This window comes from Dama dama, chromosome 2, assembly GCF_033118175.1.
Source record: "Dama dama isolate Ldn47 chromosome 2, ASM3311817v1, whole genome shotgun sequence".
Taxonomy (NCBI): Eukaryota; Metazoa; Chordata; class Mammalia; order Artiodactyla; family Cervidae; genus Dama; species Dama dama.
The window spans coordinates 13,197,929-13,222,448 of record NC_083682.1 but is presented as its reverse complement, the minus strand read 5'-3'; the positions used below and the strand labels follow the sequence as shown (position 1 = coordinate 13,222,448).

Genomic DNA, 24,520 nt, shown 5'->3' with positions numbered 1-24,520 from the left:
GCTTATAAGCAAGAATATCCGTTAGCTTTTGGCATATGAGTAAAATCAATTTCCCAGTCCTCTCCAGGATTCTTTCCACTTCGCTGTAAACCAGATTTTGCTAGCTTTTTAGACTTTGGGTTATTTTATTGACATACCTCATACCTTTTGATAATGTTCTTTAAAGATTTCATTACATTTTTACCTTCAAACAAATGAAAATTCATCTGGTAAGTACTCTCTGCACCCAAATGAAAACTCTGGTGTGAACCCTTAAGAATTCTCCATTGAGCACTTTCAGGAATTTTAATCGTCCATCCTCAGACTGTAACCATCCTTTATCAGTAATGTTTGCTCCTCTTTTCTCATATCTTTCTAATTCTCCCTCATTATATGTGGTTTTTCCTGTTCCACAGGACCTGTCCAGATCAAAGGCATCTGTAGTGAGGAGGTTTCATAAAGTGCCACTTTTCTGGCTTGACAGTCAGTCAGCTGATTACCTTCAGCTACTTTATTCCCATCCCTGTTGTGTCCTTTCCAATGCATAAGAGCTACTTCTTTAGGACAATATAGAGCAGGTAAATGTCTCTCAGTCTCTCTGAAATGTTTAATAAGTTCTCCTATACTGTTTTAAAGTGTCTTTCTTTTCATATTGCAGCATGAGCATGTAAAATAAAATAAGCATACTTAGAATCAGTGTAGATATTTACCCGCTGCCCTTTGCTTAACTCTAGAGCTCGGGTCAGAGCCACAAGCTCCACTAACTGAGCACTGGTTCTCTGGGGGAGACATTTTGCTTCTAAAATCTGTTCAGCAGTCACCATAGCATAACCTGCTTTACACTCTCCATCCTGAACAAGAGAACTGCCATCAGTAAATATTTCCATGTCACGATTGTCTAATGGAGTATCCATTAGATCCTCCTGAGCTGCAGAGTTTAAAGTTAGCAATTGGGAACAATCGTGATCAGGTGTTTCATTTTCCTTCTCAGGAAGGAAAGTGGCAGGATTTAAATTTCCACAAACTTAAGCTTAGTCACTGGTCCTTCTAACAACAATGACTGATATGTAAGAAGGCTACTGTCTGTCATCCAAATATTAACCTTAGAATTTAAGATTCCACTCACATCATGAGAAGTCAGTGCAGTAAGGTTTCACCAGTAACTATTTTTAAAGCTTCAGGCACTAATAAAGCCACTGCCCCAATTACTCTTTGGCAGTGGGGCCACCCACATGAAATTACATCTAATTCTCTGCTTAGATAAGCAATAGGTTGCTGTTGAGGCCCTTGGGGTTGTGTCAAAACTCCCAAGGCCACAACTTTTCTTTCAGTGACAAATTAAATTCAGCCTTGTGGGCAAGCTCAGAGCAGGAGCTTGCAGGAGGGCAACCTGAAGAATCTTAAAAGCCTTTTGTGTATCTTGAGACCAAACCAGTTTGTCAGTTTGGGCCTGTTGACTTTCAGCTATAAGTTAATTTAAAAGGCAGGCATGTACCCCATAAGCCAGAATCCAAATGTGACAGTAGCCAGTGATTCCCCAAAATCCTCTCAATTGTGTTAAAGTCGTAGGTAGGGAATGGTTTAGTATAGGTTTAATTCTCCCGGGGTCTATGGCCCTAGTCCCTTCTGACATGATTAAGCCCAGATATCTAAGAGATTGTTGAGAAAGCTGAGCCTTTTCTCTTGATGCCTTGTAACCGCAGCCTGCCAGAAAGTTTAAGAAGTCTTATGAGGCTCTTGAATTAGCTTTCTCTGTCTCAGCACCAAGCAAAGTATCATCCACAAATTGTAACACCACTCTTTGGAGCTATTAAAGTTTTGAAGATCCCGTGACAAACTTTCTCCAAATAAATGAGGACTGTCATGAGATCCCCGGGCAAAACTGTCCAGGTTAACTGAGAAGCTGGCTGTGTAGGCTCCTCAAAGGCAAATAGAAATTGAATTTCCTCTGCCAGAGGCCCTGAATAGAAGGCACCTTTTAAACTGAACTGTACTGAACTGAAAGGCTTAGCACATGCCTGCCTGAGTCCTTCAAGAACACATCTGACAAAATGACTCTGATCCCATCCTCCTTTAGCTGTGTTGTAGTCCCAGTCTGGTTCTGTAGTTGGGACCACCTGATTTCCAGTGGGGAGGGAGGTTATCTCATCCTCCCTCTTCCCTACTGAGTCATTACCAAACCATTCATTTCCATAAGCAACCACTTTCCCCAAAACTCTACTCTTTGAGTCGGGAGCCAGTGTTTGTCCCAAGATATATATCATATCCTTCCAAGTAAGGTCATAAAGCAGAGTAACAGCTTTAAAAGCTCTAATGTATTTTTCTGGGTCGTCTAAATAGTCTCCCAGATCCTCCTAGATTTTTTGTATTTCTTGATAAGAAAAAGGCTTATTAACTCTCATAGACTGATTATTTTTCCTGCTGGGTGCTTCATGAAGAGGCAACAGCTTGTGTGGCTGTTCCTCAGTCTCTCTGGCTGCTCTGTGCATATGATCCCAGGGATAGATTGGAGAAACCTGCTTTTCTTTATCTCTTTGTCTCCTGTCCTCCATCTCATCTAGCAAAGTAGGAGGACAGGAGGGAGCTGAAGGTTTCACACCCAAATCTATACCCTTAGGGCCTAAGTCTGGCATATTTCACAGAGAGAAAATGGGCAACACATATGCTACTTCTACCCAGTTTCCTTCTTTTCCACAGAACTGGTCTAATTGTAAAACAGTATTATACTTAAGAGACCCTCCAACTGGCCATGGTTCACTGTCCTCTAATCGATACTGTGGCCATGCGGTATCACATAGGAAGATCAGTTGTGTCTTCTTTAAGCCCTGGGGATCAAGTCTATCCCAGTTTTTCAGGATACAGCTCAAAGTAGTGAGGCTGGAATTCTTAGGTCCCGTGTGTAAGAGAGAGAGAGAAAAAAAAGCAACCAGCACCCTCTTTCTACCGGAGGCATCCCTGCCTGCTCTAGATGGTGATATAGACAGAATTTACACCAAAGTTTTTCTTTACTGGTTGAACTTTGTCTGTCACTTACCGACGCAGGTGACCCTACTCGTCCCTCCTGGATCTACCACTGAGATAGGGTGGAGATGCACCAGGGATAGACCTCATGGCATCTCTGATTGACGTCCAGATCCTCACCATTAAAACCTTGCTTGCCTCTGATGCCACCCAGGGTGCAATCAGAGTAACCTTCCAGAATGCTTCCCAGGCTTAACCACTGGGGCAAGTATTCTCATCACGTGAGTTCCTGGGCATGACCCTGAGTATATTCTTGACCACAATATGACTGATACTAACATAAAACTGAAATGTTCTTTCCAAGCCTCACCACATCAATATAAGAGCTTCCTAAGCATCACCACACCAGTATAAGAGTTTCCTCTGTTCGACTAAGAGCCAGCTTTACCAAAGGGGGGGGGGGGAAATCCCTTGTAGTTCCAATCTGAGTAACCTTCAGCCTCAGAGATGCTCTTGAAGGTAGACCTCCATCTAGCTTCCAAACTTTCCATGCCTAGCAAGGCTAGGTGCTTCCTGACTTCCAATGCAAGTTTGGGACCAAAGTCATCGTACACAGTAATAGCATAGATCACAAGTCCCTTGACAGTCTATGATCTAACAGATTAGGTTAGTACTTCTAATTCCAAGGAGTTCTGAAATGGTCAAAGAGACCAAAAATTTGACTGAAAAGGATAGTTCAGTCCACATGCTTTGCCCATTTCTGGTGGGTCCCCCAAAGGAGCCATGGCTGCCTCTTGGCATTGGAAGTTCAGTATAAACCCCCAAAAGGTATCTGCCATAAGCCATGTGAGGTCACCACAGAACCGCAGAGCAGGGCTCCACCAATGCTTTGTGCAGGACATGTCATTCATTCACACAAGCACACCATAGGGTTAGTAAAGTACAGCAGAAGAGAACAAAGAACTAGAGCTCCAACCATTCTTACCTTCTCCTGAAGAATCCCCCCCAAGATGAAAGTTTGTTGCTAAACCATGCAAAGGAGCCAGGATTCTTGGCCACCAGAGGAGAAGAATTCAATTCAGGGCCCGAGAAGAGGCTTGAATGCTCAGATATTTTGTGTAATAAAGTTTTATTAAAGTATAAAGGAGATAGAGAAAACTACTGACATAGGCATCAGAAGGGGGCAGAAAGAGTACCCCCTTGCTAGTGTTAGCCATGGAGTTATATACTCGCTAATTAGTTATTACAGTGAGTCAAAATAATGTCTGGACATTGTAAAGACCTCAATAGACCTACTCCCATAATTTACACCTTAATGTAACAGGATTAGCCAGAAGGTTTTTTTCCAGAGACTTTCCTCAAGCAGGATACATTATTGTTATATAATCCTAAGGAATGTAGAGGGACAAAAAATTTGTCCTTTCTTCCTCCTTGAGAATTCCAAACCCCTCTCTCCTTGGGGACCACTGTACTTCTTATCAATCTGTCTTGGAATTGACTCTCTCAACAATATACAGCCTTTACATACTCCTTTCCCAATTGAAACCAGTCTGTTTTTCCATGTTCAGTTCTAACTGTTGTTTCTTGACCTGCATACAGATTTCTCAGAAGGCAAGTAAGATGGTCTGGTATTCCAATCTCTGTAAGTTTTTCACAGTTTGTTGTGATTCACAGTCAAAGGCTTTTGCATGGTCAATAAAGCAGAAGTAGGTGTATTTCTGGAATTCTCTTGCTTTTTTTTATGACCCAGTGGATGTTGGCAATTTGATCCTTGTTTCCTCTGTCTTTTCTAAATCCAGCTTGAACACATAGAATTTCACACTTCATGTACTGTTGAAGACTTGCTTGAAGAAATTACTTTGGTAGCATTTGAGATGAGTGCAACTGTGTGGTAGTTGAACATTCTTTGAAATCGCCTTTCTTTGGGATTGCAATGAAAATGACCTTTCCAGTCCTGTGCCCTCTGTTGAGTTCTCCAAATTGGTGGCATATTGATTGCAGCACTTTAACAGCATCATCTTTTAGGATTTCAAATAGCTCAACTGCAATTCCATCACCTCCACTAGCTTTGTTCGTAGTTATACTTCTGAAGGCCCCCTTGACTTTGCATTTCAGGATGATAGCCCTAGGTGAGTGATCACATCATTGTGGTTATCTCGGTCATTAATATATTTTTTGTATTGTTCGTCTATATAATCTTTCAACCTCTTCTTAACATATTCTGCCTCTGCTAGATCCATGCCATTTCCGGCTTTCATTGGGCCCGCTTTGCATGAAATGTTCCTTCCCTACCTTTAATTTTCTTGAGCAGATCTCTGTTCTTTCCCATTCTATTGTTTTCCTCTATTTTTTTTTTTTTTTTTTTTTTTTTTTTTTGGCACTGATCACTTAGGAAGGCTTTTTCTTAATCTCTTCTTGCTTTTGTTTGGAACTGTATATACACATGGGTATGTCTTTCTTTTCTCCTTTGACTTTTGCTTCTCTTCTTTCTTAAGTTATTGGTAACATCTCCTCAGACAACCATTTTGCATTTTTGCATTTCATTTTCTTGCAGATGGCCTTGATGTGGTATTTACAGATCAAAAACAAAGTTAATTGCAGCCAGTTTCATTGCTTCATGGCAAATACGTGGAGAAGCAATGAAAAAAGTGAGAGACTTTATTTTCCTGGGATCCAAAATCACTGCAGATAATGACTGCAGCTGTGAAAAAAGGGACACTTGCTCCTTTAAAAAAAAAAAAAAAAAAACTATGAAAGACCTTGAAAGCATACTAAAAAGCAGAGGCATTCCTTTACAACTAAACGTCTGTAGGGGCAAAGCTATGGTTTTTCTGGAATTCGGGAGTGGATGTAAGTTGGACCATAAAGAAAGCTCAGCACCAAAGAACTGATGCTATCAAACTGTGGTGTTGGATAAGACTCTTGAGAGTCCCTTGAACTGGAAGGAGATCCAACTAGTCCATCCTAAAGGAAATCAGTCCTAAATATTCTTTTTAATGACAAATGGTGAAGCTGAACCTCCAATACTTTGGCCACCTGATGGGAAGAATTGACTCATTAGAAAAGAAAGACCCTGATGCTGGGAAAGTTTAAAGGCATGAGGCAAAGGGGAAGACAGGAAAGGAAATTGTTAGGTGGCATCACCAACTTGATGAACACGAGTTTAAGCAAGCTGTGGGAGTTGGTGATGGACAGGGAAACTTGGCATGCTGCATCTCATGATATAGCCAAGAGTTGGACATGACTGAGAGACTGAACTGACTGATGTACAGAGGGCAATCAGGGAGCAGCAGAAGCCTTTGGGGAAGGAGGAAGGAACGATTCCTGGATAGCTGACAATGATGGGTCGGCTGACCAGTTCAAGCTAGAGAAGCTGTAGGAAGCAATTATATGCCAGGTGGAGAGAATGGTAAGAGAAAGGCAGGGCAGCAATGCTGGGATTTCCCAGAGGACAATATCCCTTTTCTATTAAACTTTATCAATGTTCAATTTTGTTAGATGATTGGAAACATGAGTTTTGTTTTGGAAGTGGCAGAGCAATATACAGTGGAAGAACTGATGCTGAAGATGAAGCTCCAACATTTAGGCCATCCGATGTGAAGAGCCAGCTCATTGGAAGAGGCCCTGATGTTGGGAAAGACTGTAGGCAGAAGGAGAGGGATCAAAGGGATTAGATGTTGAGACAGCATCACCGACTCAATGGACATGAGTTTGAGGAAACTCCACAAAATAATGAAAGACAGGGAAGCCTGCTCTGTTGCCATACATGTAATCACAAAGAGTGAGACATGACTTAGCAACTGAACAATCCCAATGAGAACAGAGGATCCAGTGAAGCCTCTGGCCCTGGTAGGAGTGGAGAAAGATTTAGGTGTAAGGGGAGGCTTCCCATTCTCTGGTGCATGTCCTTGAATCCAAGGCAAGGAGCACAAGATATTGAATGTGTTACCAAATATTGTTTTCTAAAGAAACAAAAAAAAAAAAAAAAAAAAAAAAACAAACGTTATCTGTAGGAGTAAGAGCTTTGAGTGAGTTTGTGCTCTAGATTTTACTGAGGGATGTGGAAGGAAACTGGAGTGGGCTGAGTCTGCAAAAAGCAGGTGATCAGGTGTTGGAGGGCGAGGCATGTGGTAAACATTCTGCACTAGGTGGAAAACGAATCCAGAAAAAGTGTCTCTTCTGCAGTGTACATGCCAATATATCCCTTTGTTGAGGCAGATCACTTCAGTGGTGTTTTGGGGCAAGCGAGAAATGCACGGTGGTTGGTTTGTTTTTATCAATTTCTGTGGGTACTTAGATGAGTCAGTGTCTGGTTACTTCACTGCATGGTTGGAATCATGCTTGGGAATGAAAACTAGATGAGGTCCACAGATATTTCATCATTAAACAGCAAGAATAGGAAAGTTTCTAAGGCAACTGTAGGTAATTTCAACATGAGGGGCCAAATGGGGACAGTTTCATTCAACGGGCTGAGATTGGATTGCACACGTTGCCATAGTTATTGCTATGAGAAGTAGCCATAACAGCTACTTGTTGCTATGCTGGAGATGTGGGAAACTGACAAGACCTCAAAAGTCTTACAGCTCTCCTTGCAATGCAATTTCAGGCTAGAAGTCTTTGGCAAGGAAAGGCTGACAGGTTAGGCTGGGAAGGGAGTAATCTGAGCCAGTAGTCATTAGCTCTTATTGGAGCCCAGAAAACAGAAGCATCGGCTCAGTCAGAATTTTTTATCATGGTTCAAAAATAGAGGTCATTTGGCTTGAATCAATATTTAGCCTTGGGGATGGCAGCCATAACCTCTAAACATAAGATTCGCTTTTCCCCGGGTGGGAGGATAATTCATATTTGTTCCAGACTCAGGAACCCAGAAAGCCCTCTCAGCACCACTTGTTCTTAGCAGGCACACCTGCAGTCTAGAAGGTGGAATTATCATCATGGTGCCCATTTTCCAGATGAGAAAACTGAGGTTAAGGGACTTGATCAAGTTCACACACCTATACACGTGAACCGTCAAGCAAAACCCCAGGGCAATAGTCCTCAATTTGTGTGTTTTTGCTCCACACCCACTAGGAGTGGTGGGTGGTGATCTGGCAGAATGCTTAGGCAGAAGCATGCAATGTTCAGGCTTAAATTGAAGAATGTAAGGAAAACCACTAGAACATTCAGCTATGACCTGAATCAAATCCTTATGATTATATAGTGGAGATGAAAAATAGATTCAAGGGATTAGGTCTGGTATTCTGAAGAACTATGGATGGAGGTTTGTAACATTGTATGGAGGCAGTCACCAAAACCATCTCCAAGAAAAACAAATGTGAGAAGGAAAAGTGGTTGCCTGAGGAGGTCTTAAAAACAGCTGAGAAAATAAGAGAAGTGAAAGGCAAAGGAGAAAGGGAAAGGTATACCCAATGGAATGCAGACCTCCAGAGAAAAACAAGGAGAGATAAGAAAGTCTTTGTAAGTGAAAAGTGCAAGAATTAGAGGAAAATAACAGAATTGTAAAGAGTATAGAACTCTTCAGGAAAATTGGAGCTACCAGAGGAACACTTCATGCAAAGATGGGCAGAATAAAGGACAGCAAAGTCAAAGGCATACCAGAAGCAGATGAGATTAAGAGGAGGTGGCAAGAATGCCAAGATGAACTGTACAAAAATGGTCATAAATTCGGGATAGGGATGATGCTTGGGTCACTCTTGTAAAGCCCGATATACTGGAGTATGAAGTCAAGTGTGCCTTAGAAAGCATTACTACAAACAAAGCTAGTGGAGGTGATGGAATTCCAGATGAGCTGTTTAAAACATCCTAAGGAATGAGGCTATAAAACTGCTGCATTCAATATGCCAGCAGTTTGCAAAACTCAGCAGTGGCCACAGTACAGGAAAAGGTCAGTTTTCAACCAACCCAAAAGAAAGGCATTTTCAAAGAATGTTCAACCTATCATGCAATTGCGCTTATCTCACTTGCTAGCAAGGTAATGCTCAAAATCCTTCAAGCTAAGCTTCAGCAGTACATGAACTGAGAACTTTCAGATGTACAAACTGGATTGAGGAACCAGAGATCAAATTGCCAACATCCACGATCATCTCTATGATCGTGGGAAGGGAATCCCAGAACCTTTTCATCAGTTTCACTGACCATGATAAAGCCTTTCATTGTGTGGACCTCAACTAACTGTGGCAAATGCTTAAGGGAATGGGAGTAGAGGATCACCTTACCTGTCCCCTGAAAGTCTGTGTGTAGGTCAAAAAGTGGCCGTTAGAATCAGACATGGAGCAATTGAAAGATTTAAAATTGGGAAAGGAGCATGAAATGGTATACATTGTCACTCTGGTTATTGAACTTATATGTAGGATACATCATTCAATATGCCAAACTTGATGAATCTCAAGCTGGAATCAAGATTGCTGGGAGAATTATCAACAGCCACAGATATGAAGATGACACCTCCCTAATGGCATAAAGCAAAGAAGAAATAAAGAGCCTCTTGATGAGGAGAGGAGATGCAAAAAGTGGCTTAAAACTCAAGATTCAAAAAACTATTCTCAAAATAATACTAAACAGTCATGGCATTCAGTCCCACAATTCTTGGCATATAGATGAGGAAAAGTGGAAACAGTGGCAGATTTTATTTTCTTGGCTCCAAAATCACTATGGACCTTGACTGCAGCCACAAAATTAAAAGACATTTGCTCCTTTGAAGGAAGCACGGCTATGAAAAACCTGAACAGTGTAATAAAAGCAGAGACTCACTTTGCTACAGAAGTCTGTAGAGTCAAAGATATGATTTTTTCCTGGAATCATGCATAGGTGTACGATCTGGAAAAAAAGAGAGTGAATGCCAAAAAAATTAAGCTTTTGAACTGTGGTGCTTGAGAAGATTCTTGAGAGTCCCTTATACAACAAGGAGATTAAGCCAGTCATTCTATAAGGAAATCAACCTCTGACCCCTGCTGTCTCAGCTGAGGCATCTACTGAGGGCCTCCAGGTGGAAAGAATGGATGCTTCCACTGCAAAAGTGCCTAACCATGGCAGTTCCAAGCAACGAGCTTGCAGTCCAACCTCTGGAGGAAGCTCAGGAAACCTGAAGGCTCTGTGTACCCTGGGTACTGATAGATGCATTGCATTCGCCTCACCAGCATTGGAGGCCAAGGAAGGGGCATTCTGGGCCCTGGAGGAGAGGGGTGGCTCAGGGATCCACTGGGGCCATCACTTACCAGTAGGACTGGAAAGGACAGAGCAGGCATATGTGGCAGAGAGCTGGTGAGTGGGGTGTGGGAACAAGAGGGAACCAGCTCTGCAGGAACTACCTCACCCAAACTCTCCTGGAGGAGAAGCCCAGTGATAAGATCATCTGAGATGGGACAAAGAGAGTCTATCTCATTACCCCTTAGAATTCCTCTGAATGAGGAGGTGGTGGAGTTGGTGGGTCATCACGAACCCTTCCATGGCCTAGACCATCCCCCAGTCGCTCTCCTTGGGGCTGCTTCTCCCCAGATTCAGTCATGTAGTTCTGGAGGAAACTGAGAATCATGTGTGCTGCTGGATCAGGGCCAATGACCATGTAAACCCAGTCATAGGACCCCATGGCCCTGCCAGGATGGCTGATCTGGGGTTGTTCAGGTGATCTGAGGTGGGTCATTCAGAGAACACCATTGAACTCTGATATCCCCGAGCTTCTTTTCTTACTAGGTGATGCCTTGGGGATACAAAATACTAAGGCGGGTAGCTTGGACTCCCTCACTAGGTGTAGAAGCCTTAAGGAAGAAAGTTGTCAGGCTATGACCCCCAAAGGAGAAGGAAGGGAAAGAGCGAGGGTGAGAAAGAGGGAACTGATGACTTCTGATTTCTTGGGTCCAGTCACAGATCTTTGTATTTACTCTGATTCTTGTGTCCTGGATTCCAGAATCATTTTAATGAGTCTCCCTTTTCCTTGAAGCCATTTGGAGTGGGCTCCTCTCAATTTTGATTCAGACTTGGTACTAGATCCTTCACTCCCAGACACAAACAGAGGCACCCATTTGTTTCAGCACCATTACGAGTGGAACACTTCATTCTTTACTGAGAACAGGGTGTGCAGACCACCAAATGCAGTTCATCACCATCCTGGGCAGGAGTGCCCTAAGTGTGAGTGAGTGTGTGTTAGGAGTGGCCTTACTGATTCCTGAATCACTCCAAGCGTTTACACTGCCTGTGCCAGGCCAATCCTGTCATTTCCTCGATCAAAGACCGAGAAATACAGTCTCAGGAAGACGTCTCCCAGGACCCAGGTCTCTGCAGATGCACTCGCTGTGTTCTCTTTAAAGTTGATAAAGCAGTCGCCGCTAGAATCCTGGGGGAGTCAGAGACACACATCAGTCAGCCTGAGTCCTTGTCAGTGACTCCCCCGATATCCAGACCGAGCAGCGTTCTTGATTTTATTTTCCTCTTTTGGTAAGTATCAAGTGGTTTTATGAGCTTTAGGGCATGTGAGAGTTCATCCAAACCCAAAAAGGGCCCATACATGTGACTGCCATGAGGAAGGGTGTGGTGAGTGGAGGACTGGGAGTTGGGGAAACAGTGGAATGATAAACAACAAAGTCCTACTGTAGAGAATAAGGAACTATATTCAATATCCAGTGATAAACCACATGAAAAAGAATAAGAGGAAAAATATACATTTTTTATGTGTATAACTGAGTCACATTGCTGTGCAGCAGAACTTAAGGCGACGCTGAAGATCAGCCACACTTCAGTACAATTATTAGAAAAGAACAGGAGTGTCCCCTGGTTCTCCTCACTCCCTGTTTCTTTCCTTCTGACTCCTGCTATTTGTTTTCTCTATAGAGAATGCAGGTCTTCCTCTGGCATCCCCACAATCCAAACTTTATTTAATAATTTTATTTTGTATTGGAGTATAGCTGATTAACAATATTCTGAGTTTCAGGTGGACAGTAAATGGACTCAACTGTATGTACCTTTCTCTCCTGGACCCGGAGATACCCCTCCCATCCTGGCTGTCATAACTGAGCAGATTTCCCTGTGCTACACAGTAAATCACTGTTGGTTATCTATCTTAAATATAGCAGTGCCCACAACACGTTCTTGAAGACTTAAGTCAGTAACTGTGGGAAGCCTCCTTTGGCCCACACTCGCCCTCTTTGGCCACTCCAGGCTTTATTGGGTAACTTATTTTGGCTTCCCATTCCCACCGGTCAGTCAGTAGCCGTCATCACCCCTAGTAAGTCCCCAGTGCCCCAAAACAGAGCACCTTCAGATGCCATTTGCATGGAATCCAGTGCAGTGTTGCCTAGAACCAAGCAACTCTCCATATGGCTCCATGAGTTTGTGGTTTTAGAATTCCTGACATTCCTTCTGTTCCTCAAAGCCTTCTTTGAGCCCATCTGCCTGCTATGTACTCCCACAGGGAGCTGACATGAAGCCTCCACCCTGTGCCAGGGTGAGCAGTCACTCTTCACCCTTTATTCACCTTAGTATTCAACATCCCCAATCCGAGTAGGGGTCAGGTACCCTAACTCACAAAGGGAGCATCTGGAAAGAGCAAGAGGAAGAAGCAGCTGATAACTATGATGACCATGTAATTTATCATCCAAAGCAGAAAAACTTTGAGAAGGGAAGGGAGACTGTTAATTTATCCTGGGACATCACACTGGGATTGTCCCCAGACATTCTCCTTGTAATATGGCCTATTTCAGGGACTGCTAGCGCCGACTTTCATGTTCATGCACCTAAGGTTTCAGATTGAACTGAAGCTCTCTGAGGACTGACCGCCTTAGTGTTACCCTTGCCTTGTGACTCCCACCACGCCAGCATGGTGTGGTGTCTCCACATTTATTTCAGGATGATCAGTGTCCCAAACGGCCCTTTACTCTCAAGTGATTGGTTCTGTGGAAGGCACTGGCCCAGCCACAAGGCTCAGAAGCATCTGCAATGGTGTGTCATGGCCTGCAGATGTCGCCCTCCTTCCAGCAGCAGTCCAAGGGTTCCTGCAAGCTCCAGTTTGAGAACCAACCCTCAGTATTGTCCCCTCACCTTAAGGGTGTAGGTTTGAGCGGGCAGCGAGTAGTTGATGCCATTGATAGAAGATAATAGAGGACAGGTTATGGACCACAAAACATGAAGCATAGTGCTGCTAGAGTGAGAGGGAGAGAGGCTGGCCCTGGAGATCCTTTCCTTTGGAGACTGGGAGTGACGTTAGGGCATGACCTTTCACCTCGGAACCCCGTGGCATGGCGCCAATGAGCCTCAGGATATTATTGACCAGTCTTCTTGGGCCAAGGATCAGTGATGTCCCAGTGTCCATAAGGGCCTCACAGCCTCCAGAACAAGCAATAACCTGTCTTTTCATGGAGATGCTGAGAGACAGTGGAAGAAAATGGGCATCAGGGTCACTCTGAGTCTCCCCAGAGCTGCCCCCTTCCCCACTGTCTTCTAAACAGCCCTTTGTCTCTTGCCCTGACTCTTTGCATCTGCTCTCGACACGGCACCTCCTTTGACATCATTGAATGCAGTACTTAATACACCAGGATCTTTTGTACCTTGACACAAGCTGGTTTTCCTTCCTAGAAGACTTCTCTCCTCCTTCACTAGCAAATTTCTTCTCATCTTCCAGATTCCAGCTTAATTGTCATGGATTCATGGAAGTCTTTCCTGCGGTGTTTATCAGTTTCCTGTCTTGGTCACTCTCTGTAGACCCTTCCTCACCTCTAGCAGGTACCAAAGTCACAATTCACTAAGTGTGTGTGTCATTTCTCTGTATCTGCCTTCTTAGATGTGAGGGCAAGTTTTATTCTCATTGCCTCCCTAAAGTGCCGACACACAGTGGATGCCCAATGTTTTTCTGTTGAATAAGTGAATGAAAACTGTGAAAATAATGAGATACATCAGAGAGCTATATCTAGTGTGGAATAAATAATGGGTCAAACAGAGTGAAGATGGAGATTCACAGGGGCAGCAGATTCTTAATAGTGGATGGAGAGAGGGGCTGCTCTGGGAGAGGGTGTCTCCCAGCACTGCTCCTACAACCAGCTCAGACCCTGAGACCCTGGCCAGGAAATACATGACTAGCCCACAGAAACTCCAAAGAACAGGTCAGCTTTTGTCTGAGGGTATCACACAGAATCCTATCCAAGAGGACAGAAACCTCTTTTCCTCAGGTTACTCCTGGATCCCACCTTTCTGATTTTCTGTTATAGCCCCTGCCCCACTGTATGCCCAGGTACATGGCGTGTCCTTTTTATTAGTTGCTTTCACGCCTTAAGACTGCAGCCAACCTCTTTCCACTGCTGGGTAGCTTCTCCATAAGGAGACCAGTTTTCCCCATTTGCTGAGGGCTTTCCCTGTTTGTAAACTGAGACTTATCTGTACTGAGAACTTGGTCCCAAGTGGCCCTGCACAGTTGGTCATCTTATAATGCTGTCCAAGCTGGTGAAATCCTCCCTGTTCCTGTTCACCACACTGCAGAGTCCTCTGACCGTGCTCCCCGCCTCACAGGGCAGTGGGTGCAGCACTCTCCCAGCTGCACAGACCTCTCTGGACCCTGTGAGGACCCTGGTCAGAGCGCTGGTCAGGAGGCCTGGGGATTATGAATCCATGGGCTGTTTGTGTATCTATGTGCTTGTGTGTTTGTTTGTATGTGTGTTTGTATGTGTCACTGTGTGTGCTTCTGTGTCTCTGACTAGCTATGCATGTTTATATGTGTCTCTGTGTGTGTGTATATGGGTCTGCTTGTGTAGTTTCCATATGTCTGTGTGTCTGTCTGTGTCATTGAGGATAGTGTATATATTTGTGTGACTGTATGTTTGAGAATCCATTTGTGAGTATCTGCCTGTGTCCATGTACAGATGTGGAGCATCCCTTGGGCTGACGCTCAGAGAGAGAGGCTCACCGGTCCATGTGGACATGCCAGTAGCCCGCTTGGGTCAATGGTATCCAGTTGAGCGATCCCTGGTAGTAGCGGTGGTCCAACCCACCAAACATCACCACACTACCCTCCAGCTTGCTACTGTAGAGAGAAGACGGTGGGGGGGGGGTATCCTTGGAGGACGGTAACAGCAGCACTGTCTGAGAGCTTTGCTTCTCCACCCATCAAGGCCCTAATAATGTCCTCCTCGACAGATGCAGAAATCGAGGCTAGGAGCGACTGGGAACCAGACTGAGGTCGGTTACTGGCTATTGAGTGGCACAGAGGAGGTTAGAAGCTGAGTCACCTGGCTGGGCTCTACCCACTCTATCCGCTGAAGATGCCCTGGACCACCTGTGACATGAGTGCTCAGACACCCTCAGAGGACAGGGTACTGAAGCATTTTGGCTTTCCCCTTGTCCACTTTGTCATTTTTCCGGAAAATCAAGGCCTGGGAGTGCTAAGGCTGTTGGATCAGGTCACCCAGAGTTGGCTCCACTAGCCTGTGACCTCTACTGTCCAAAAGGCCCCACGCTCAGGAGCAACCCCACCTCTGCTCTCGTGTCTTGAAATGCCTAATATTTCATGAACAAGGGGTCCCACACTTTTGTTTTGTGTACCACACATTTATTTTTCACTGGCTCTTGCAAATTGGGTAACTGGTCTTTCATTACCAGTAAAATGCTAATAAGGAAGGAAAGCCACCATCATTCTCTTCCTTATCAAATTCATAATCAAATCCTAATGACTTTTCCTTCAACTTGTTTCCTGTTGCTTCTCATTAGTCTCCCTCCTCACTCATCCCCCTAGACCAAGTTATTGATCTTGAGCCCAGGAGCAGGTTTATGTTCTAATAAAACCTTATTTATAAAACCAGGTGGTGAAGCCAGGTAGGGCCCTGGGGCCATAGTTATCTTGGATTAGATTATCTCTCAGCATACTTCTTTCTGAAGTGTTCTATAAATTTCGTGCAACTGAAAGCAAATTACAGCTAATTTGGAGAAATGGATTGTCCATCTCAGACTTACTTGCTCAGGTAGAAGGCAAAAACAGGCTCAGAAATGGCACCTTGATTCTTCAGGTTGTCAAGGATGGGGATGCCTCCAGTGAAAGATAAGTTGGGGTAGTTCAAGCCCAAGACACCATCAAAAGGTATTCCCTCAAACCCGTATTCCGCCAGTCTTAGACCGAATTGCTGGTCAGTCCTTACAAGGTCCCCAATCTGTGTGAGAGAAGAGTGATCCCACTTACAGATACATGAAGTGAGGCTAGGACTGGGCTGGGAAGCATTGCCATTAGAACCTCAGAGAAAAACTGAGGCTGGGCTGTGTCTTCGGTGGAACTCAGCCAGTTAGACCATGCTAGGAGGGGGATTTGGGTTCCATTTGAGAGAGGCTATGAATTTTAAAACATCTGCCCCTCTGAAAAACACCAACTGAGTGAGTCAAATTGGCCTCGTGGCTTCTGTACAGGTGGGGCAACCAAGAGTCAGGCCAGGTCCCATCGGTTCCCCCTTGTGGACAAAATGAGCCGAGAGTAAGGTAGCCTTCTCTTTGGCATCACTGTGACCTACCGGCAGGAATGGACTGCATTCTCTGTAAGGTACTGTGGATTCTGCATCTGTCCAGGAAGACAGAAGCCGAAAACACATTCTTGCTTGCAGGGATCTATGAAATTACTGCCTGGGGATTCACTTTTCAGGATATGTGGGTCTTTGTGTGAGTGTATATGAGAGAAAAAGAGAGAGAGGGGAACTACTCAAGTACTTTGGGGGAGGCAGGCCATAGGTTTAATAGACTCTCAAAGGCCCTCTAGAGTGAGAACTCATTTATCAGCCCCCTAACTTCTCAGGCCTCCAGTTTCCCAGTCTGGATACCTGAAGCCCTTGACTGCCCCGAGGGTCCCCGGATCAGTTTTATTCTGTCCCCAAACACCCCACAGCAACTTCAGTCCGGAAAAGCCAGTCGAGCTCCACTGTTTACCACATGTGTGTCCTCAGCAAGGCCCTTGATGTCTGTACTTCAGTTTCCTAATATGCCACATGAACTAATCAGAGTAACTTCTCTGTGGGGTTGTTGCAGAACTAAACCAGTTATCACCTGAAAGTGCCTGGAACAGTCTGTGAATATAAAAGTGGGTGCTTTTGTCCCCTCTTCTCATTCCCAGCAAAATGAACCTTGAAGTGCTCATGGGCAGAGAAGCTGCAAGTCCCCATCTCAAGCCACTCTCTGGGTTAGCTAAAATATGTGCTTGTGTGTCCCCATGGGTACTGCCTACCCAGGGACAGGATCCTGTGGGTAAGATGGCCAATCTATGGATTGAGGCTAGGAAAGTCCTGCCAATGGTTCTGCATCAGTTTTGCAAGCAGTGGTCACCCCACAGCCAGTCCTGACTCAGCATTTGTTACACTGTTACCCGAACGTTGTCAGGAACATTAACTCCCTTCATACTCCCAGAACAGTATTCTATGCTGAAGGTGTTTCTGATAGGCCGGAAGGTGGAAGACTCAATATGTCTGATCATAACGTGTGAGGCTGCAGACACAAGAGATAAGTGTCATCAGGTGCCAAGGGTGCAAAACAGGGTGGCAGAGCAAGGGAAAGATGGTCTGGGTACGGGGTGGCTGTAGTACCAACAGGTTGGGCTGGTGCAAAAGACAGATGGCACCCACAAGTCAAATGAGGCTGAGTCAAAGACAACCTGGAATTCCTGAGGGGGTGTTCCAATGGTGATATTACCCACTTAGAGCATCTACAGGGGAAAGGAGGGAGTAGGTTAGTGCAGAAGTGGCTACCCTCTATTCCCACACTCAGGCCTCCCTCTGGATGTCAATATCTCTTGAGATCACTTTCTAACCACCATGCAGCTCACTGACGTTGGTCACAGAGGTGCCTGCATTTGATATATTTTTCCTGTGCTACATGGTATGCAGGATATTGACTATGACCAGGTGTTACAACCTGCTTTGGAAGAACAGAGGCATAACCACGGGACCTCCAGGACGACTAGACACCCAGGGAAGCCCTGGTGCCTTCGTTTGAGAAGCTCTATAGTCTCTCAAACATAGCCATAACACCCCCTTCTCCAGGAGGTCCTTCTTGATCAACCTCAGCCACTCCTTCTAAACTCAGACCACATCCAATCAACAGCACACAGGTGACCCTTTCATTTGACATCTATTTACTAATATGTCTATCTCTCAGGCTGGCATGAGTATTCTTGAAGACAAAATAAACCCTTTTTCTAATCTAAAAACAGTAACCGCCGTGTTAGATACTTATGACCTTACATGGAATACGGGTTCAGGAACTTTTTACAGCTGTGGTTCTTGCATCTGTCAACCTGAATTTCTCTGCCTGGGGATTGACAATTGCTTTGCCTTTGGTTCTATCAATTGATCAGTGACAGTTCACTCTTCATCTGTAACTGACTGACTCACTTATTTCAGAAGGAACAATCTCCCTCAAACTAATGACACATCTTTGACACAGAAATGGATATATACTTGCCACCTGGTAATTGCCGGGCCCAGTCACAAAGACCAACAGTTGAGGATGAGAGTGTGTTCTCCTCTGGATTGGGTCACTGTTTTCCAGCGTATCTTCCTCCTGCAGGAATCCCAACCCCACATCCCACCTGGCACCTCCAGATGAGCCCCGGTGCCAGGCTAGAGCACCAGGGGGCGCTGTGGAGCACCATCGTCCCCAAATACTCACATCTTCGATGTTTCTCAGGGGGTGTGTAGCTATATTTGAGCCAGGAGAAGAAGTCTGGTACAGTCTGTAAGCATGTTCCTTCAGGAAATTGTTCAGCATGTTTTTTTCAATTAGGGTTTTTCTCATGATCTTCACTCTGGTTAGAGGTATACTTTACTGAGCATTTGACAAAGAAAACAAAGAAGCAGCTACAATTAGCTGTCAGTGTTCAGGTATAACTGTCGTTGTAATGGCCCTGTGTATTTTCTAATCATTTTTATGAAGCACATTATTATCAGAATTTTATGTATATACCATGGCAAAGACATAGGTTTCGTTACAGGTTCTGTTCTGCAATCTGGGATAAGACATATGACCATGTGGTGTTCAATCTCCCCCTCGGTAAAATGGTGAAATGTAACAATACAAACCCTCCAAATAGTATTTCTTGGGGATAAGTGAAGTGATGGATATAAGGTACCTGATAAATAGGAAGTCTCAACAATGACAGGCATTAGAATTGCTGTTGCCATCCCACGGTATCCTTCTCATAGAACCTCAAGGAAGAGGTAGAAGGGGGACTCTTATGCTCTTTTACAAGGGAGAAATTTGAAATGCAAGAGGTTACTGAGTTTGCTGTGGTCACACTGCTTGTCAGATATAAAACTGTATGTAAAACAGTGTATCTTTCTCCAAGTTGAAAGAGAAGAGGGAGTTGAAAGAAGAATCCAGGAGATAGGGAACAAGTAAGGGAAATTCAGAGGCTCAAGAAGGAAGAATGAGTCAAGTGAAAAATTAAAAGAAAACAACACAGACAGAAACACACTCACAGAGACTTCCAAAGAGAAGGAGAGGTAAATGATAGTGATACAGAGATGCAGACACAGACATATACACACTGAAGTAGACAGGGAACAAAGAGGACATGTTGAATAAAATGTAGAAAAGTACTATTCCACAGGACCACACCTACATCTGCATAGACTGTGCACTGAACAGTTGTAAGGAGTTACATTATCAGTAGGTCATGACTGGACCCCAAGAGTTGTGCAACCATGCAAATCTACACCAAGACCCTTGGGATCCACAGTTCCTAAAGAAAGGCACTTATCAATAAGTAAGGGTTGAACTTTAAGACTGCCAGGGAAATACTCCATTCCCATCTAAACCCAATGGCTGGAAGAATAACCAGATGAAGAAAAAAAATCTGAGAAAGGAAGATGATGCAGCTTTCGGTCCCCAACTTATTTGACTATGCACTCTGAGAAGGCCACCAGCCCAAGGAGCACAAGCCACTTCATGCTCTTTCCTGGCTCCAAGTACTCAGAGAGGTTCGGGTTCTTAGCATGTAGTGGTGACCGGGAGCCCCAAGTTATATATGCTCTGACCTACCCTAGTTTTCCCCTTTATGCCACTAATAGATCTGATAAAAATACAAAGCTTTTGCTAAATCTGTACCTTCATCAGTGCCCTTGGCGAGTGGTCTTTGAAGCTTCTCAGAATACAGACAATTGAACTGTAATCTCTTCCTTAAATCTTGGCTGGAAAATCATACTGATCTGCATGGACTTCTAAGATGATGGAGAACTTTGTCTACTTGGAGAAAAATCTGCTAAGAACATCATGAAAATGGTAACTAGGGGCCATACTTGACATTCATGGTTTCATGTCATCTTCCTAGCCACTTCATGAGATATGCACTGATGTCTTCATTGGAGACAAGATTGCTGGGGGGATAACGTGTCAAATGACAAAGTGAATACTTCAGGGACAGCCCAGGGACATACAACTGACCTTAGGTAATGGGTCTAATGGCAGAGATCAGGGGCATCTATGATGCCAGTCTGCATCAAAGATTTATGGCAGAGTTGTACTTCAATTGCATGGGTTTCAGTATTGGGATAAATGTCATATGCATCCGCAAGTTATTTTATATCATCCAAAAAACATACAAGGAAAAACTGTGTTCTGGGTTCAAGGCTTCAAAGTCAAAGTTGATAAAGACAAAAGAAATCTTTATCATAAGAGAGCTAGCAGTCTAATTCTCACAAACTCATGGCCCCAGGAGGCAAGAAAAATGATAGTAGGACTAGGTGCCCATGCTGGACCCTGGGCAGCACAGGCCTGCCCACTGGGAGCAGCCTTTCCTCCACTTCAACCATGCTGGCAAGCAGGCCAGCTGGCCATGTTTCAAGAGAATCAGAAGGTTGGATATTTATATACAATCTATTGATTTTATGTTAGCAACTAATTTTCTTTTTCCTAAAAAACAGTGGTAATGCAATCTCCAGAAAGATGTGCTGGAATCAGCCTTCAGTCTCTGCAGGTTTTTATATCTGGCCTAGATTTGGGAATGCAGTGGGGACAGAGAGGAATTTAAGTTGGTTGATTTAAAAAGAGAATGTTAAGATCTTCTATTTCTTTCTGGTTCACTTTTGGGAAGTTATACTTTTCTAAGAATTTGTCCATTTCTTCCAAGTTGTCCATTTAATTGGCATAGAGTTGCTGGTAGTAGTCCCTTATGATCCTTTGTATTTCAGTGTTGTCTGTTGTGATCTCTCCATTTTCATTTCTAATTTTGTTAATTTGGTTCTTCTCCCTTTGTTTCTTAATGAGTCTTGCTAACGGTTTGTCAGTTTTGTTTATTTTTTCAAAAAACCAGCTTTTAGCTTTGTTGATGTTTGCTAAGGTCTCTATTGTTTCTTTTGCATTTATTTCTGCCCTAATTTTAAAGATTTCTTTCCTTCTATTAACCCTGGGGTTCTTCATTTCTTCCTTCTCTAGTTATTTTAGGTGTAGTATTATGTGATTTATTTGAGTTTTTTCTTGTTTATTGAGGTAAGCCTGTAATGCTATGAACCTTCCCCTTAGCACTGCTTTTACAGTGTCCCATAGGTTTTGGGTTGTTGTGTTTTCATTTTCATTCTTTTGTATGCATATTTTGATTTATTTTTGATTCATTCTATGATTTGTTGGTTATTTAGAAGCATGTTATTTAGCCTCCATATATATGAATTTTTAATAATTTTTTTCCTGTAATTGAGATCTAATCTTACTGCACTGTGGTCAGAAAAGATGACTGGAATGATTTCAATTGTTTTGAATTTCCCAAGGCTAGACTTATGGCCCAGGAATTGATCTATTCTGGAGAAGGTTCCATGTGCCCTTGAGAAATAGAAGATCTAAACAGACCCATCACAAGCAAGGAAATCGAAACTGTAATCAGAAATCTTCCAGCAAACAGAAGCCCAGGACCAGATGGCTTCACCGCTGAAATCTACCAAAAATTTAGAGAAGAACTAACACCTATCTTACTCAAACTCTTCCAGTAAGTTGCAGAAGAAGGTAAATTTCTAAACTCTTTCTATGTGGCCAACTTCACCCTAATTCCAAAACCAGAAAAAGATGCCACAAAAAAAGGAAACAGTGGACCAATATCACTGATGAACATAGATGCAAAAATCTTTAACAAAATTCTAGCAAACAATATCCAACAACATATTAAAAAAATCAAAGATCATGACCAAGTGGGTTTTAACCCAGGAATGCAAGGATTGTTTAATATCCGCAAGTCAGTCAATGTAGTACACTTCATTAACAAATTGAAAGATAAAAACCATATGGTTATCTCAATAGATGCAGAAAAAGCCTTTGACAAAATTCAATATCCATTTATGATTAAAACTCTCCAGAAAGCAGGAATAGAAGGAACATACCTCAACATATTTAAAGCTATATATGACAAACCCACAGCAAGCATTACCCTCAATGGTGAGAACTTGAAAGCATTTCCCCTGAAATCAGGACCAAGACAAGGGTGCCCACTCTCAACACTACTATTCAACATAGTTTTGAAAGTGTTGGCCACAACAATCAGAGAAGGAAAAGAAGAAAAAGGAATACAGATAGGAAAAGAAGTGAAACTCTCACTGTTTGCAGATGACATGATCTTCTACATAGAAAACCCTAAAGACTCTACCAGAAAATTACTAGAGCTATTGAACGAATATAGTAAATTTGCAGGATATAAAATTAACACACAGAAGTCCCTTGCATTCCTATACACGAACATGGAGAAAACAGAAAGAGAAATTAAGGAAACAATACCATTCACCATTGCAACAAAAAGAATAAAATACTTAGGAGTATATCTACCTAAAGAAACAAAAGACCTATACATAGAAAACTATAAAACACTGATGAAAGAAATCGAAGAGGGCACAAACAGATGGAGAAATATACCATGTTCATGGATTGGAAGAATCAATATTGTCAAAAAGCCTATACAACCCAAAGCAATCTGTAGATTCAATGCAATCCTTACTAAGCTACCAACGGTATTTTTCACAGAACTAGAACAAATAATTTCACAATTTGTATGGAAATACAAAATACCTCGAATAGCCAAAGTCATCTTGAGAAAGAAGAATGGAACTGGGGGAATCCACCTGCCTGTCCTCAGACTATACTACAAAGCCACAGTCATCAAGACAGTATGGTACTCGCACAAAGACAGAAATATAGATCAATGGAACAGAATAGAAAGCCCAGAGAAAAATCCACGAACCTATGTACACCTTATCTTCAACAAGGAGGCAAGAATATACAATGGAAAAAAGACAACCTCTTTAATAAGTGGTACTGGGAATACTGCTCAACCACTTGTAAAAGAGTGAAACTAGAACACTTTCTAACACCATACACAAAAGTAAACTCAAAATGGATTAAAGATGTAAATGTAAGATCAGAAACTATAAAACTCCTAGCGGAGAACATAGGCAAAACACACTCTGTCATAAATCAGAGCAGTATCCTCTATGACCCTCCTCCCAGAACATTGGAAATAAAAGCAAAAATAAAGAAATGGGACCTAGTGAAACTTAAAAGCTTTTGAACAACAAAGGAAACTATAAGCATGTTGAAAAGACAGCCCTCAGAATGGGAGAAAATAATAGCAAATGAAGCAACAGACAAAGGATTAATCTCAAAAATATACAAGCAACTCCTTCAGCTCAGTTCCAGAAAAATAAATGACCCAATCAAAAAATGGGCCAAAGAACTAAACAGACATTTCTCCAAGGTAGGCATACAGATGGCTAACAAACACATGAAAAGATGCTCCACATCACTCATTATCAGAGAAATGCAACTCAAAACCAAATGAGGTACCATTACACGGAAGTCAGGATGGCTGCTATCCAAAAGTCTACAAGCAACAAATGCTGGAGAGGGTGTGGAGAAGCGGGAACCCTCTTACCCTGTTGGTGGGAATGCAAACTAGTACAGCCGCTATGGAGAAAAGTGTGGAGATTTCTTCAAAAACTGGAAATAGAACTGCCATATGACCCAGCAATCCCACTCCTAGTCATACACACCGAGGAAACCAGGTCTGATAGAGACACGTGCACCCCAATGTTCATCGCAGCACTGTTTATAATAACCAAGACATGGAAGCATCCTAGATATCCATCAGCAGACAAATGGATAAGGAAACTGTGCTACATATACACCATGGAATATTACTCAGCCAATAAGAAGAATTCATTTGAATCCGTTTTAATGCGATGGGTGAAACTGAATGAAACCATATACAGAGTGAAGTATAATTCTGTATACTGTACAGAAATGTTTTCATTTCTGTATAATGAAGCCATTATACAGAGTGAAGTAAGCCAGAAAGATAAAGACCAATACAGTATACTAACGCATATATATGGAATTTAGAAAGATGGTAACGATAACCTATATGCAAAACAGAAAAATAGACACACATGAATAGAACAAATTTTGGACTCTGTTGGACAGCTGTGGGAGAAGGCGAGGGTGGGATGTTTAGAGAGAACAGCATCAAAACATGTATATTATCAAGGGTGAAACAGATCACCAGCCCAGGTTGAATGCATGAGACAAGTGTTTGGGGCTTGTGCACTGGGAAGACTCAGAGGGATCGGGTGGAAAGGGAGGTGGGAGGGGGGTCGGGATGGGG

The 24,520-nt window shown here is 43.1% G+C and overlaps 1 pseudogene; it reads right to left on the bottom strand.

Moving 5' to 3' along the window:
- Positions 1-11,119: 11,119 nt before the first annotated feature.
- On the bottom strand, positions 11,120-19,835 carry LOC133066346 (pregnancy-associated glycoprotein 1-like; annotated as a pseudogene).
- Positions 19,836-24,520: the final 4,685 nt, after the last annotated feature.